This window comes from Euphorbia lathyris, chromosome 1 (assembly GCF_963576675.1).
Source record: "Euphorbia lathyris chromosome 1, ddEupLath1.1, whole genome shotgun sequence".
NCBI lineage: Eukaryota > Viridiplantae > Streptophyta > Magnoliopsida > Malpighiales > Euphorbiaceae > Euphorbia > Euphorbia lathyris.
Window position 1 is genome coordinate 121,734,815 of NC_088910.1, and position 18,150 is coordinate 121,752,964.

Genomic DNA, 18,150 nt, shown 5'->3' on the forward strand with positions numbered 1-18,150 from the left:
CCTTTTATAGCATAAATTAAATTTTTAGATACACCACGGGTATCTAAAAAAACTTAAAATAAATTCTTTATTGGTAATTAGTAATAAACTAGCAGTATACTCGTGTTTTGCATGTAACTTTTTTCTTATAGTTTTTTTTTTATCGTTTATTGTTATTATTAATTTTTTTGAGATAGGAAGTATAATTTTTTAGAAATCCAAAGGAAATAACCTCGAGTCTTTACAAAACAATAATTAGAATCAATGAGAATGCATGTTGAATCTACACATGAAAAATCAAGAGCAAAATAAATGAATCTCATAGTTCTCATTTTTTATATTTCATTTAAATTAACCAAATTAAGACACATGATAGCATTTTGAGTTGAGAATGAAATTTGTTTATAAAAAATCAAACATTTAATAACAAATGTTGTAGTACGCATGCTGGTAAGTACGCTAATTGTTTAGGCTCTTTGCTTACTTCTTCCAAATCTGTAAAAAGTAAAAACAACAAATTAAACAATTATATAAGGTAACCTATTGTAACCTCAACAATTAAAAAGAGGTAATTAGATTAGTAGAAATTGAAAGGAAAAATATATGTAAAAACCACTAATGATGATTCAAATAGGGAGAGGAAGAGACATTAAAAATTTTCATCAAAATAGATTACTGAATAATTTGTTATAGAACTTTCTGATATTATAATTAAGTCATACCAAATTTAACTTTATCATCTTATAAATTAAGTTAATGTATTAAGTGACTATTTTTTTAATAGTACCTAAACTCATTCTTAGCATTCTAAAATGAATTCTCTTATTTATTATATTTTCTCAAGATATATAACTAAGTTATGATGATCGAAATTAATTGATGATGAGTCACAAATTCATAATAGCTACTCTAGTATTTATTTGGCAAAGAGTGTAAAATCGACATTACAATTTGACAAAAGTATTTAAAGAAAAAGTAGAATATCACATTAACATTAAAAACAGATGAACCTTAAAGAGAGAAATGAAATAAAATCAAAGTTCAAATTCAAGGATTTAATCAATAATTAATTTTTTAATGTTTTTTTTCCTCTTAAAAATACTAAGATGTTAAAGATTAAGCCTTTAATTTTTAATTTTCACACATTGAGTCATTCACTAATGGTTTAGATTATGAAACTGTTACGGAGGCTCAATATGTGTGAAAATTAAAGTTCAGGTATCTAATCTGGAAAAATAAATAATAATGGATCTAATCCTATAAACCGTAAAAGTTCTAGAATTGAATTAATTATGTGTTTAGTCTAAATAATATAATCAGATTTTAATAATAGATTCTGAATAGAGATATTTTAAACGATTAAAGAGAAATGTCACAATGAACTCCCTAGCAGACTTGAAACCAGTAAAGATTTTATAGGGTACCAATCAACACTCTTCACATCCAAACTGTGGCCTGCTTGAGTTTGAAAGAGATATGAACGCTTTTAGGTTAAATAGTATATATACAAATGTGGGTGGTTAGTAATTAATTTCATCATATTGTAGGACATGTAAAAGAAGTAGATAGCAACTTGTAACCTATAGCACCTAGAGATATACATACATTTCATAAAGCAAAATAGAGCACTCAGCCTTCTAAAGATGGATAGGAGAAAAGGCATCTAGATGAATTGCAAATAAGTTGAGACAAATTTTCTGAAAAATAACTTTGAAGCAAAAAATAAATGTGCCTCTTGGTTGTGAAGTTCAAATCAATGAACTGAGTATCATATATAAATTGTTAAAGCACATTATACCAGTCAATGATAACTCTTCTTGGTAGCGGGAACAGAACTTCAAATTTGTTCTACAAGAGTTGTTCATAAGAGAGGAACTATTACATACTCAACAAATAAATTCTCACGGTAAAATAATTACAAAGTAAAAGAATACCTACCTAAAGCAATGTAAATTCTTCATTGAATACTAACCTCTTCCAAAATTACCCATTCTCCGATCATTAAAAAATATTAAGAAGAAGAAAGAAGACTCACAATCTTTGTGCAAATACGTGAGTCCTCTGCAAAGCGTATTGGGATTTTCATTTTGTTTGTCCATTGATGTTAGGTGTTTCTTCTCCTGCAATGTTTAATCCATATATTAATAGCTTAACTTTACTAAAAACACATCCATATATTAGCAGCTTAACTTTACAAAAAAAAACATAGAGAAAATATACATATATGACATTTCCGTGAAGCACATTGAAATTGATAGAAACTGATGGGCTTTTCCAATTGTTGACACCAGCTGCTTTTACAACTTGCAAATTGTGAATTGCAATTGAAAGATAACAGAAATAAAAAGAAATCAGAAAACAAATCATAGACCAAAATAATAAATAGTATACAACCAAGAGGCATATAGGCAAACGAAATAGGATTCAGGTAAAGGAAATTCTTGTAGCAACACAAATCTACCTATATACAATGCAAAAAATAACATCAGTTACTCAAAATTACAATCGACATAGGCCTCCAACACGTAACTGCATCTGAAATAAAGCAAAGAACAGAAAAATTACTATCGAAATAACATGAAGAATCCCTAATTCTAACATTAAAATGGTTACTGGGTTCTGTGATGAAGGATCACATCCATTCCGCAACTAAAGATAAAGAAATTAGGAAATTGGACTAAAACAAAATTAGAAAGTAGAAAAATAAAATTGGACAACTTAGTAAAAACACAATCAGATGGGAACCAATAGAAAATAAGAACGCATACGACGCAAACCGCTAAAATAGATGGATAACACTAAATGGGTTATGAACATGTGGGAGTGGGAGATGGAAAATCACCAGAATAGATAAGAATCGCAAGGAACAGGGGCAACGAACAGTTAAGAGACAGAGGAAGTGGAGTTAAGATAAGAGGAAGAAATGAAACGCAAAAGAAGAAAATAATGAGAGTAGTAGTTGAAATTTCAATCACGGTGAATAGTTAAATTTGGACTGAAGGAGTCGATTTAGGGAGAGTGGGGAGGAGCAGTTGAAATTTCAGAGAAAACCATAAGTAACGATTAAAAAAGAAAATCTGTATAGTTTAAGGAGAGAAGTTGTGTTTTGTTTTCTAGACACATCAGCAAAAATAGAAGGAAGATGCGACACGTGTCAAATCTATCTACAGATTTAGTATAGATAGATAGATAGGGATAATATTCATTTTGATCCATAAACTAAAACTTTAAAATAAATTAGGACCTTACACTATTAAAATCTTCAATTAAAGGAAAAACATCAATTGAATCACTATACTATTCTAAAATAAAAAACGGTGAATATTTAAAATAGACTGTAATGATCTTTGTGTTGCCTCAAAATGGATTTGGAGAAGAGAGTCTAAAACTGTGTCGCCAAATGATTTTCAATGAGGATTCAATTAATGATTTTTGCTTAAGATGTGGACTCAATTGAGACATGGTTAATGATTTTGATAGTTTAAGATAATAATTGACTTTGAAACTTTAGTTTGAGGACTCAAATGAGTATTATACCTAATAAATATTATCTTTTTCAAGATATATAAGAGGTGGTAGGTAAATTTGAAATTATTATAATTAACTAAAATTGTTAAATATTTATTTATTTGTTTTTATAGAGAAGAAGATGATATTTGTTTTTGACAAAGTAACCATTACTTTGTGTGTTTTCACCATTGGATGATGCGGTGCAAAATTAATCCAATAGTGAAAACATACAAAGTAATGGTTATTTTGTCAAAAACAAAGTAACTATAGTCTCTAACCATATTATTTGGTGTAACATTTGTTTTAACAAATATTTCATTTTGGGAAAGTCTATTTTTATGTTTTCGGTAGAATCAAAATTATATGAATTGATGAATATTCAACACAATAAAATTTAAGGATTAAACACCTAAATGGTGTTAATTGCTAAAATAATTCCGAATCTAAAAATGGTTAGAAATATATATATATATATATATATATATTTCTAACCATTTTTAGATTCGGAATTATTTTAGCAATTAACACCATTTAGGTGTTTAATCCTTAAATTTTATTGTGTTGAATATTCATCAATTCATATAATTTCATCTTCTCTCTCTCAGATCTATCTCTCTCTTTTAGATCTTTCTCTCTCTTTTAGATCTATCTTCTCTCTTTCAGATCTGTCTTCTTTCTCTCATATCTGTTGTCATGGTGAAGAATTTTTATGAAGATGGAGAGTTTTGAGATCTATCTTATCTCTCTCAGATCTATCTCTTTTTTAGATCTTTCTCTCTCTTTTAGATCTATCTTCTCTCTTTCAGATCTGTCTTCTCTCTCTCAGATCTGTTGTCATGGTGAAATTTTTTTATGAAGACGGATAGTTTTGAGATCTATTTTCTCTCTCTCAGATCTATCTCTCTCTCTTTTAGATCTTTCTCTCTCTTTTAGATCTATCTTCTCTTTTTCAGATCTGTCTTCTCTCTCTCAGATCTGTTGTCTTGAATTTTCATTGAGGTGGTCAGTTTCGGTCTGGCTGCTCCGGCGATTAGCGTCGTACCGGCTGTGATCATGGCTCCTCCTCCGAATGATTTCCTTAGTATCGAAGTTCTCTTCAATCCTAAGCTCCGTTTTGCTTTGGATCTGCCTCATCAACCCCTTATTGGTGACAAACCCGTGCCGTCTTTCTCCTCTGTTGTTAAACGAGGCATTCTTGAGGTTCATCAATCCTCTGCTACGGTTACTGACATTGGAGGCCTGAAATCCATTCGGATTTCGCAATCTGCCTATGAGAGGAGATTAGCTCTCTGCTCACACGTTCTTATCGGAAGACTTGTTCTATCTAAAGGGGATTCCCCTTGGAAAGTGGCGGACCTCAAGGCGAGTTTAACCAAAATTTGGGGTATCACTACTCAGTGGAGGCTAATTGCGATTGGTAAAGGATATTTTCAAGTAATCTTGCCTTCCAAAGAAGCACATGATATGGTTGTCAACAAGGGGATTGTGAATACCCGTCCGGGCACTTTTCGTCTTCAACCTTGGGTGCCGGATTTTGATCCTTATGCCGAACGTTCCACTAATGCACAGGTTTGGGTTCGCCTCTACTCTCTTCCATGGGAATATTGGGATAGACAAATTCTTTCGGACATTGCAATAGGGATTGGGGGATTGATTCGATTTGACAAAGCCACCCTTGAGGGTGATTTTGGGCATTTTGCTAGACTACTGTTGGATGTGGATTTGGCAGGAGAACTACCGACGAAGCTTGGAGTTGAGAGTGTAGGGAAAAACATCTGGATTGAAGTGGTTTATAAAAGGCTTCCTTAGTTCTACAAAGTTTGCTCTTCTATTGGTCATTCAGCATATGACTGCAGGAAAAATAAAAAACCGCCGACTAAGAAACCTTCTCCTCCTGATGAGAATCGTGCAATTGTCCCGGTGGCAATTGCCACGGCCAGAATTATTACTGACCTTGCTGAGAAAATTGATGTTGAGAAGGTCAGCCCTGATAAAGAACTTGTGTTTGTTGGGAGCCCCTTAGGACAAATAGAGACGGTTGATGAAGTGGAGAGGCCTGACTCTCATGGCAACAACAATATTTCTCCCACTCTTTCTTGGGTAGACGGGGCAGAGCAAGAAGATGAAATGTGGCACACTGTGACATCAATTAAAGCACGCAAAGGCGGAAAACATGAGGCAGAGAAAACCCGTGCGAAACGGGCCATCAAACCCCCTATTCGTTTTGAATGACAGTTCTGTTCTGGAACTGTAGGGGGCTCCTCAACCCTAACACTCAGAGGTATCTTTCTGATTTATGTAGGCAACATAAACATGATCTTCTTTGTTTAGCAGAACCAATGGTTGATTTTGAGGCAATTCGTCCTTCGTTTTGGGCCAACATTGGCATGAGACTGATCTCTGTTAATCAGCGTGATAAGCCAACTCTTTGGATTCTTCAAAGGATTGCCATGACTGATGCAATCTCTGTAATTCTTCAGCATGAACAGTTTGTGGTTTTGCAATAGGATGTGCAGGGCATTAAGCATTATTATGGAATTGTGTATGGCAGTATTTGGGCAAACAGACGTGTTGACCTCTTTTTGACTCTAAATGCTCTCAAATTGAATTTACAAGGTAGATGGTTGTTAATTGGGGACTTCAATGCAATCCTTGGGGCTCATGAGAAAACGGGATGGCCTCCGGCTACGAGACCTTGTCGTGACTTCAGGAATTTTGTGGATGATGGGGATTGGCTGGATATTCCCTCTACTGGTTGTTTCTTCACTTGGTGTAATGGGAGAACTGGTGATGCGCGTGTCAATTCTCGGCTTGATAGGGCTTTAGTTTCGGCTGATTTTGCGAAAACTTGGAATTTATGCTGTGTGGGGCTGACGCGTCATCACTCAGACCACCACCCCCTTCTGTTCAATTTTTCGACTACTTCTGGTAGGATTTCTCGGTTCAGATTTCAAAAAATGTGGGTTAGTAATCCTGAGCTTTATGGGATAATAAAAAATCATTGGGATGGCCCTGCCCCTGCTCTTCTGTCGGCTCCTTTGTTGTGTCATAAGTTACGTGGTCTGAGGACTATTTTGAGAAATTGGAATATTAATATTTTTGGTAACTTCAATGCTAACATTGATGAGGCGCGCAGCTCCCTTGCAGATATTCAGCAGACTATTCAATCTGCTGGATGGTCATTGAATCTTCAGGAACGTGAGTTGGCCGCTCATGAGAAGTTGGATCTTCACTTGCTTCAGCAAGAAACATATTTGAAAGAAAAAAGCCGGGTGCGGTGGCTTGCTGAGGGAGACCGTAATACAAGCTAATTTCAACGTGTCTCTACGATGCGAAAATCGCATATGGGAATTTCTGCCTTAACAATTGATGAGGTTTCTCACACTGACCCAAATATTATTTCTAATCATATTATCTCTTACTATGATAACCTGTTCGCCAGCACAGGTGGGAATCTGGTGGATTTGTCTCTAGTTTCTGATATGGTTCCTCGAGTTGTGACAGATTTTGAGAACACTTCTCTAACCGTCTGCCCTGATGAGGATTGTATCCGTCATACGGTTTTTTCCATGGATCCTTCTAGCTCTCCTAGCCCTGACGGATTCACCGGTCATTTCTTTCAGTCCTATTGGAGCATTATGGGTAGTGACGTGTGTAAAATGGTTCAGTGGTTCTTTCAACATGGGAAAATCTCTGGTGGGCTGAATTCAAGCTTGATGGCACTTATCCCCAAAGTCCCTGGTGCCTCGACAATTGAACAGTATAGGCCGATTGTTATGAGCAATTTCACATTCAAAATCATCTCAAAGATCTTAGCTGATAGGCTTGCCATTATTGCTAGCCGAATTATTACAGAGAATCAATTTGGATTCATAAAAGGGCGCCAAATCCATCAGTGCATTGCAATCGCTTCTGAAGGTGTCAATCTCTTGAATAAAAAATGTTTTGCTGGTAACATATGCCTGAAAGTGGACATTAGGAAAGCCTTTGATATGTTAAACTGGCAATTTCTGCTTGAAGTTCTTAAGTCGTTTGGTTTTTCCTCTCAATTCATTGATTGGATTCATGCGATACTCTCTTCGGCTCATATCTCGATTCTCACTGCTAATGGATCTGCTGGATATTTCTCTTGCTCTCGAGGAGTAAGACAAGGAGATCCACTTTCTCCTCTTCTATTTGGTTTAGCGGAGGATTTCCTTAGCCATTTTATCAATGCCTATACCCTGTGTGGGTCGCTGTCTCCGATGGATTATTCTACTTCTTTTGTAATGCCTTCGCACTTGTTTTATGCAGATGATATTTTAGTTTTCTGCAGCTCATGGATATTTTTGATTTATATGGCTCTCTATCTGGACAATTAGTGAATTGGCAAAAGTCTGAGATTTTCTTCGGGGATTCGATCTTGCTCAAACGTCGGAACAGATTGGCGGGTCTAATTGGAATCAAAATTGGATCTCTCCTGTTTAATTACTTGGGCGTTCCTCTTTTTCAAGGGATCCCAAGAGCTAAATACCTTGCAGCGACTGTGGATAGAATTATTCTCTCTTTCTCGTGCTGGGCGGGGACGTCTCTCTCTATGGCTGGTAGGCTGATACTTGTTAATTCAGTTATCACTAGCTCTCTGATCCACACCTTTATGGTTTACAAATGGCCTGTGAGTTTGCTAAATAGGCTCAATAGACACATGAGGAATTTCATTTGGACGGGTTCAGTTTTGTCCAAAAAGCTTGTTACTATTCCCTGGAAGGTTTGCTTAAAGTCCTTAAAGGAAGGAGGGTTGGGTATTAAACACCTCTCGACCCTTAACTTGGCTATGAGTGGTAAATTGGCGTGGGGCTTTCTTTCCTCTAATACTTTATGCTTTAATTTGTTGAGGACGCGCTTTCTAAATAGGGCTGGTTTGCCAAAGTTTCGGTTGCAACGATCGTCTGTTTGGTGGTCTGCCAAGGCTGCCTATCTCAAGGTACGGGAGAATTGTTTTTGGTCATTTGGATCATCTTCTGAGTTGTCATTCTAGAATTCGAAATGGATTTTTCCGCCCCTGGCTGAACAGCTTGGGATTTCTATGTCAGACCGTTTGAAGCTCACTGATAGAATCTCAGATTTTTATGAAAATGGCAACTGGCAGGATCTTCCGATGCTGGCTAGTCCGTTGCACCAGCGCATCCGGAATATGCATGGAAATGGCTCTGAAGATGATTTATGTTTTTGGAGACCTACGAGCAATGGCCTCTTCACGGTAAAGTTATTCTATCACTGGCTACGTGCTCCTCCGACTTTGCCTTTGGTTTTTTAGTCAATTTGGAAACCTTTTATTCAGCCATCACACTCCATGGTTTGCCGGCGTGCATACTGGGGTGCTTTACCAACTCATGATGCGCTCCGTGCTAGAGGTCTACCTCTAATATCTTGGTGTCCGGTCTGTTTAATGGCTTATGAGACGAGTGACCATTTGCATGTTCATTGCCCCTTTGCTTCCCAAATCTGGTTTAACATATCGGCTTTATTTGGTAGAAGACTTGTACTTGATTCTTCTCTACAGACCCTCTTGCAACACGCCTTCTCACACAAGTTCAGTTCGCAAGTCCTTTCCCTCTGGCAGGTCGCGCTTGTCAACGCTGCTTGGTTGATCTGGTCTGTAAGAAATGCTGCTATTTTTTAGAGCAAGCCACCAAACATTCATGAGGGATTGCGCTATCTTTGGTCTGCAATTTGTAGCTCTGATAGAATCAGCAACGGATCGGTATGGAATTCTGTTGTGGAGTTATCTATTCTCCATAATCTCGGGTTAAACGCTCGTCGTCATAGGGCCCCTCGAATCATTGAAGTTAGATGGCAGCCCCCTCCATCTGATTGGATTAAAGCTAACACGGATGCCTCCGTGATCTCGGGTAGAGCTGGTTGCGGTGTGGTTTTTCGAAATAGTCAGGGGCATCCTCTTGGGTCATTTGCCTTCCCCCTTGATTGTGCTTTGGTACACATTTGATTACGGAACATTGGAGCTAGAAAAGTCTAATGGCGACCGATTTAAGGTCAATGGTAATCGTTGCAAAATTTATTTCGACGGAGCTCCTATTCAAGCAATTGAATCCGTGGATAAATTTTATAAAAATTAATTTCTTTGATTTTTATGTTTTTAATTTATAGCTTTTCTTATTTTCATTCTTTTTCTTTTTAATTTATTGTTTTTTTTTAATTTATTTACTTTAATTTTTAATTTTTATATATTTATCATTAAGTACAAATGAGTTTTATTCACATTAAAATTTTAATTTAGTCATGTTTTGAAATTTTCATTAAGTGTTAAGTGTTATTTAGAAATTATATATGCAGAAATCTCAGTTGAGATTTTCTATGTTCCAGGATTTGGAAATCTCAGTTGAGATTCCGAAAATCTTAGTTTAGAAATTTTCTGTCTTTTTATATTTGAAATAACTGTAAGTGATTACAGTCTTCTTTCTTTAAAATTTTCTGTCAGTTGAATTGAAGAGGTATCATTCTGACACCTATTTCTTTCTAACAGACATAACCTTTCACTTATAGTTCTTATATATTCCTGTAGGATCAGACTTCTTCCATTTTCACTTCATCTTTCTAAATTTCTTTCTCAAATTCTCAAATCCTACAGACTTCATTTTCTTTTCTCTCACAGACATGACTAAGTCTTTGAAGAACGTTCAAAAACACAATTCTTCTAAAAAAGGGAGAGTTGATATCTCCGATAGATATGGAGCATGGTTTCCTATTTATAACCATGACGAGGGGAAACGTTTTATGCAATTCAGATATGCTCAGTTCTTTGGCATGATGTATCTGGACGAGTTTCTGAACGAGGAACTCGGGATAAGCGAAGCAATTGATCGCTATCTGACTAATTTGGGTTGGTCCAAATTTGTTCATATGAATTTTCCTATTATTGGAAATTGGGTTCTGGAATTTTTCTCCACAGTTAGGTTCGTCAACAAGAGACGTGTTCGTCTCAGTTTTCGTTGTGAGAGGAGAGGTATTCACTTTTGGCTATCCAGAACTTCACAATTGGTTTGGATTTCCACCCCGAGACGCAACTCAACACCATCCTAGAAGGGATGTGACTTCTAGAGACATATGGAGGATGCTAACAGGATTTAGGCGATTCAATCCACGTCTTGCCTTCAACAAATCCATTAATTCTAATTCCATGCTGTATCTGCATAAGTTCCTCTGTCACAGCCTTTTTGGTCGAGTCAGTAGCAATATTGTGAAAGATACTGATCTTTATATGTTGGGCGACATTTTCCAAGACAACTCAGTTAACTCCTCAAAGATTTTAATGGAGGGGTTAGTTGTTTCTTCCCGTTCGAAGAAACGGAAGATTGGGTTCGCCAACATCATATGTGGAATAATTTTAGGAGCCAAGGGAACCATTTCTGTTCCTTGGACTGATACAGAACCATACCCGATTTTAGACTACGAGTTCTTGGAGAACGAGGGACTTGTTAAACGAGTTTTCCGTTCTGGTCCAACATTCCTTTCTGCACCAGAGAGGCAAGTCTTCGTTCAAACGAAGATTAAAAGGGCCAATGCACGTCGTCTGTCATTTAGTTAGGGATATATATATTTTATGTGTTTCTGTTTGTTGTTTTTAATATATATATGAGTGATTGTTTGTAAATTATGTTTTTATAATGTTTCTATGTAGATGTATATTATGGTATTGTTTACAAATGATAAATAAAAGTGCATTAATTCTTTAGTTTATTTCTTTTATCTTAAGGAACAACCTTTGGGTTTCCTTTAATTTAATGTTTTAGTTTTGTTTATCTCAGTTTCAGGGATTAATGTTCACATTTTGGTACTTAATTTTAAGAGGAATTGGTTTAGAAGTATTAAAATCATAAAAAACAGTCCCCATTTTACCCAGATTTTTCAGAATCTCAGTTGAGATTTCGAATTCTCAGTTGAGACAGCAGGAGGAAAATTTTTCAGGCAAAATTTCGCCCCTTCCCTTCTCTCTGTCGCGACTTCCAGTCACGGGATTGGGCGAAATTTTCACCATCTTTTCCTATTCCTACTCTATTTACTACCTATTCAAATATCCTAATCAATACCTATTACTTACACCTATATATATCACCTATTTTTACACCAATCAATCATCTTTTCTCTTCCCAATAACAAGATTCACTCCTCTTCCCCATAAATTTTTACCCTATTCATCTTCTTCTTCCCCAATTCACCACCATTATCTTTCATTCTAACTTTCATCCTTTCATATTTTCATCTATTTTCACCCAAATTTCACCTATTTCACCCAAATTTCATCTATTTTCACCCAAATTTCACAAACCAAAACAATATGCCTAGACAAAAGACCGTTGCAAACAAAGCCAAGGCCACCGAGATCAATAGATTACGAGTTCAATATGGAGCACCGTTCGATATCACGTCGGAAGCCGAAGGACGCAAATATCGCCAGTTTTCTAATGTCCTCGTAGAGTTCGTGGATATGCCTTTTCTTGACACCGATACGGTAAATACACTTTCTTTTACCGAGCGTATTAATGAATTTCTTACCGTTCTTGGTTGGAAACGATTTGCTAGTATGCGTTTTCCTAGTCTTAAAACGCATATTATTGAGTTTTTGGTTACTCTAACCTATGACAAGAAGAAAGGAGTTATCTCTTTTCGGAGTGATGGAGTCCGTTATGATGTTAATTATGCGGCCATGAACCGTTGGTTTGGTTTTCCTACTCGAAATTTTTATTCAAAGCCAAAGCCTTTTGATTCACACACGGTTTGGAATTCTTTAACCGGTTTAGATGTTTTTAGTCCAAAGAATACATCTAGTAAGCTAATTAAGGATGATTGTGTTTTCTTCTTTCACAAGTTTTTATCATTCTCCTTATTTGGTCGGGTTGAAAGTTCAAAAGTGCAAGTTCGTGATTTGGTTGTGTTTGATGCTATTTTTAAGGGTTTGACAATTGATAGTATTGAAATGATATTTACTAATTTAGTTCGAGCTTCCAAGTCCCGCAATAAGCAAGTGCCTATGGGTAATTTGATTACCGGCATTGTTTTGGGCGCTCGAGGTGAATTAGCGGATTATCAAAATATGTCTCATGTTGGTTTACCATCATTGGATCTCACGACACTTCAAAGGGCCAATTTATTAAAGAAGTTGGGACCACCCGCTTTTATATCTTATGCGGATCGCACAAGACGTGTTTTTGCTACCATGGGTAGTGAAGCCTCGGGTTCTCAAGGTTTAGGTGCCCAAGATGATAATGAGGAGGATGAAGAGGAATTTGATGAAGAAGAAGAGGAGGAGGAGAATGTTGATGTTAATGCCACCGAGCAAGCAAATATGGAACCAAATGAAGAAGAACAAGTTGGATGGCAACGTGTTTTGACACAAATAAACGAGCATAACCGTCACATGAATTTGCGGTTAGATGAAGTCGTTGCCAATAATGCCGAAATGAGTTCAAGGATCACTACATTAAGTCGTGAGGACAAGTCTACTCGTCAACGGATGCTCTCTTTCTTCCGACGCCAAGGAGTTGAGACTACGCCTTCTCCACCACCATCACCTTGATAGGTTTTATCGTTTCTCTCTTTAACTCATTTTCATTATTATTATTATGTTTTATTCGGTTTGGTACAATATTTAAAATTATGTTTGGTATAATTATTATTATTAATGTTTGAATGTTATGGTACTATATTTTTCATTTCTAATTCGTATGATTTATTTCATACTATTTTTCGTATTTTATCGCTTTTTGCACCAATGAGGACATGGTCCAAATTAAGTGTGGGAGGAGGTATTTCATATCCATTTTATTTTTAAGTACGAATGAATGCAACGAATGAGAATGAATGCTATTTATTTTTAAATGCATGTTGTTATTCAATTTTAAGTAAAGTATAATATGCAACAATTTTTCACAAACAAATGCAACATTTTTGCAACACTTTTTCACTTGCAACACTTTTTCACAAATAATAGCAATTTTTCATAAAGGATAAATTTTTGTTAAAGAAAATATTTCATATGTTTTCAAACACTTTAACTTTCAAAATAATGTTAAGCATATTTTAAGGTTATCATTATTGATAGAAATAAATATTTCTATACAGGCTATATTTTCACAAATATTTTTACAAATCTCCGATACGATTTTATCAAAAACGTCTCGAGTAAATATATATATAAGTAAAATTTCTTTAGTTTCAAATCTCTACTTTATATCATGAATTCATGATAAATATAAATCTTATTTTCAATTTTCAATTAGGTTTATAGGCATAAATCGAACTAACAACTTTAGCTTTTTAGCTCGATATTATTTTTCGTCCTACATTAAAAACCAATTGAAGTTTTTAAGGAAACTTTAGCCATAATACATGTTGAATTTCAAGTCAATATAGGATGAATGTGCTATTTTTCTTTCCCAATTTTATTTTCATATTAAATCAAGTAGTCGTATTCTTAACTTTTGGCCACGATTGAGACCAACCTTATCACAATCGAGGTATGAAAGGGAAGAAAATTAAGTATCGTTTACTTTTGGCCACGATTGCGACCACCCTTATCACGGTCGAGGTATGAAATGAACGTTAAAAAATTAAAGCAAAATTAAACGTGTTTTCAGTTTTAAGTAACGATTGTGTCCACCCATGACAAGGTCGGTACCTCTTAAACGAACACGAAAGCAAATAAAATGCGTATAAAGTTACGATCGAGACCACCCTTATCTTGGGCGTAACTAAGCAAATATATTAAACCTAAGTCCTTAAATCCATATTTGTAATAGTTTAGGTTTGGGAAAGGAAATTTTGTGCTTAGAAATGCCTTGAGACGAAAGATTCGGAAGCATGCGTGCTTACACCGTCCCGAATACTTCAATATAAAAATTGAAATACAAGACGAGTAATATATCTCTTTTATACTAGCTAGTTTGATACCTTGCGTATAAATTTACCATGAAAAGTTTATCTTTCGGTTTAACTAATTCAAAGAGGAATATATGGGTATATATTCTATTTATAAAGAGATTGATTAAAGAATAAATTCAGTGAAATTTTGCTCAGGACTAGCAAAAGCTTAAGTGTGGGAGTTTTTTAAGCCCAAAATATACCTAAAATATCATATATAAATACGTTAAATTTACATTAAAATCATGCTAATTATATTCATTTGGAATACTTTTACGTCTTTATTTACTTCTTTGATGCAAGGTACCTAAATATTTGGTAAAATCCAAATAAGAGCTAAAACAGAGCTAAAATGGAGGAAAAACCTTAAAAACATACCGAGAATGCATATCAGCCAGAAGAACGCTCGAGGAGGACGAAAAACAGTCGAACGCCAGGGAGCAAAACTCTCTGTCGCGACTGAGATTCTCAAAATCTCAGTCGCGACTTACGGAGGCTAGACCGGGGGAAAACAACGTATTCAAGCTCGCCCCTATACCCCCTGTCGCGACTGAGATTTTCAGAATCTTAGTCGCGACAGCAAGTCTTCCTGCACACAAAACACATGTTTAATTCAGAAAAACGCGTCTGTTCATTCGGATAAAAGCAACCCTTCACCAGCAGACACGACCCGTCATTTACAACCCTTCACCAACTATAAATAAGTGATCCATTTCAGAAATCAAGGTTGGTTAAGTTGGAAAAGTTAGAGAAATTAGAGAAGAAAGTTGTTATGTTGAGTTTCTGATTCAGGAAAGAATCAGAAAGTTAGATTTCATTTCTGTAAGCAATCGTGTTGTGCACGAATTGTATTTAGATTAGTTATAAACACAGTATTAGTTTAGTTTTCATTCTGATAGTGGACGGGACCAGTCTCTATTTCAAAGATCCAGCGAGAAGAATTGACGGCTGAAGCGCATATGGTTTGACGAGCCTACGAAGTTTGAGAGAAAGATTGACGACCCGGATCTCAAAGTCTTCGTTACAATGCTATCCAAGTTTCTACTTCTCTGTTAACTTGTGAAAATTCACATTTCAATTAATGATATACTTATTTATTCAATATATTCTTACTGTTGTTATTTTGATATTGTTCTGATAGAATGATTTTCAAAATGATATATTGGTGTTTTTATTAAAACGTTCTATTCCATCTTATTCTTATAAAAACTTTGTTGAACACTTAACAAATTTAGTTTTTATGGATGACATGATCGCTGATCGTGGCTTATCAGAAGTAAAACACTAGTTTGATTAAGGTAGGAATCGTCTCTACGCTAGAGGGATTTCTATGGTTCGAAGCCATTTAATTGAGTAAATTATTATATTGTTACATGTCCATAATCTCACAAAGTCAAAGTTGTTTACTTTGCTTTATGAAAATAAGATCTATTTCATTTCGATTACGGAAGTATCTGTTTTGTAATCAAAATTCCAAACGGAATTGTTCTCTAAACTCGATATAATCTTTCTATCTAATCCTAATTTACCAAAACCTATTCCATCAACTAAACGTATTTCTTTTATTAAACATAAACACGTGATTAAACCGAATTAAATAAAGTTTTAGTTAAAAAGCGTTCCCTGTGGGTTTGATATCTTTTATTACTACAAGCGTATACCGTGCACTTGCGGAAATCGCTCAACAATGGCGGAATTGCAAGCTGCTATTTTTGCAGTTTCGATTGCGAGGTCACGTGGATGGACTCGTCTCTGGATTGAAAGTGACTCGACTTACGTTATTCGAATTTTCTGTGCCCGTGCACAGATCATTCCCTGGACAATGGGTGTGGATTGGTTAAATTGTTTAGATTCAATGACGCATATTCAAGTAGTTGTCTCCCATGTGTTCCGTGAGGGAAATCAAGTGGCGGACGCTCTTGCTAATTACGGACGTCTGGCCTCAGATTTACAAATGTGGAATACCCTTCCAGACTTCTGCTCCCTTCTTGTTAGAGATAATGCTCTTGGTAGGGATATGTTTAGATTTTCTTAAAACATTCTTTGTACTGGTTTCATACTTTTTTCATCTCTTCATTTATATATTTGGTTCTTTGCCTTTTCGGGGGTACCAACCTGGTTGGGATTCCCGTTGGGCTAGGTCTGTATTTCAATAATAAAAAAAATTAAAAAATATTTATGTATATATACTTTTTCTAAAGTTCATTAAAACTTTTATTTTAAATATTAGAAATCTGTTTTTTATTTTAATAAATTATGAATGATGATTAAATATATATGTATTTTAATAATATTAATGATGATAGTAACTATTAATTTAAAAGTATATATTTATTTATTTATATATATATCGATTTTTTTAAAAATAATTTTATCATATTAAATTTATAATTTTATCATATCAAATTTGAACCTAATGTTTTTTTAAGAAGTGCAGATTTAACTTTAATGTATAAAATTATGCAATTTTAAATCTAACATTTCCAAGCAAGATCAATTTTAGTCATCTATTATCAAAAATTTAAAAAAAATTGTTTAACCGTTATTTAACTGTCATATTATACCTTTTAGACAAGTTTATAATCCGAGCATATTAAATGGAAAACTGTGGCAATATGGGCTAGGATCTTACACAGCGTGTGCCATTAGTCACACGTCGTGTGAGCCGGGAGCTACTACTGAAAGAAGTGTCTAGACGCAGCCCACACGATGTGTGGGCAGGGGCACACATTGTGTAAAGTATTCGGAATGTAATCCACACGATGTGTAATATACCCACATGTCATGTGAACTTGTGAAGGGGAGATTTGATGTGAAGCATCGACAAGCTGGGCTGCCTGAAATTCAAGACCACACGGCGTGTCACACACCCACATGTCGTATGGAAATGACTTACACGCCAAGGTGAGATGTGGAATAAGAGCTGCCATCCTCTTATTTACTATTTATATTATTACCTTATTTATTGTTTTGCCATTAGGCTTATTATCCTAATTGCTATTTTGCCACCTATCCCCCATCATACCCCTATCTTTAACCTATTGAGTTGTAACCCTAGTCGGGATACTTTGGTATTTTTGCATATCTTTAGGAGAGAGATATATGCCTTATTTTCTTTGTATTGAAGCAACTTTTATGAAATAAATCAAAATTAGCCTCCATTAGAGTTTGAGTTACTATTCTATTGGGATTAACTCCTTCAAGCTAGGCTTAAGAAGAAACTCCTTGTAGGTTTAAGATCAAAACCTTTCTATCCATATCAGTTGGTATTAGAGCCGCGTCATTTTCCTTCCCAGAGACTTCTTCTTGTCAATGGTTCAACCACATCTACCACAAGAAGCAATTAAGTCTATTAATAAGAGATTTGAATCCATTGAAAAGATAGTTGAAGATATGGAAGCTTGTATGAGAGGGTTTAGAGAAGCCCTCATGGAGCAAAATGGAAGGCATGATGCAAGAATGTGGGAAATAACCATTTCCCTTGAGGAATTCAAGATAGAGATGAGAAATACTCATCCACAACCTGCCGGAGGTCCTTACCAGAGGCAAGAAGATGTAATTCAGCCTCAACCCCAACGTGAAATAAGAGAAACATAAATAAGCATAATGTAAGATTTACTTGCAAGTGAGACCGTTCACAGAACGAATGAACCAGCTTTCTCTCAAGAAGAGCATCCTTTGCCCTGATGGCTTATGCCCACAATTCATCTCCTTGATGGTCCTTCCACTTAGAGATGGCCGACA

General features: G+C 35.4%; 1 long non-coding RNA gene across 2 annotated transcripts; it reads right to left on the minus strand.

Moving 5' to 3' along the window:
• Positions 1-288: 288 nt before the first annotated feature.
• Positions 289-3,036, minus strand: LOC136214572 (uncharacterized). 2 transcript variants are annotated; one of them, XR_010681663.1, is made up of 5 exons: positions 2,822-3,036; positions 2,200-2,514; positions 2,015-2,099; positions 1,778-1,827; positions 289-474 (listed from the first exon to the last, which is right to left on the minus strand). It is a non-coding gene; the product is annotated as an uncharacterized lncRNA (long non-coding RNA). The 2 variants fall into 2 exon arrangements; XR_010681657.1 differs by having other exon boundaries at positions 1,778-2,099.
• Between the last annotated feature and the right edge of the window lie 15,114 nt (positions 3,037-18,150).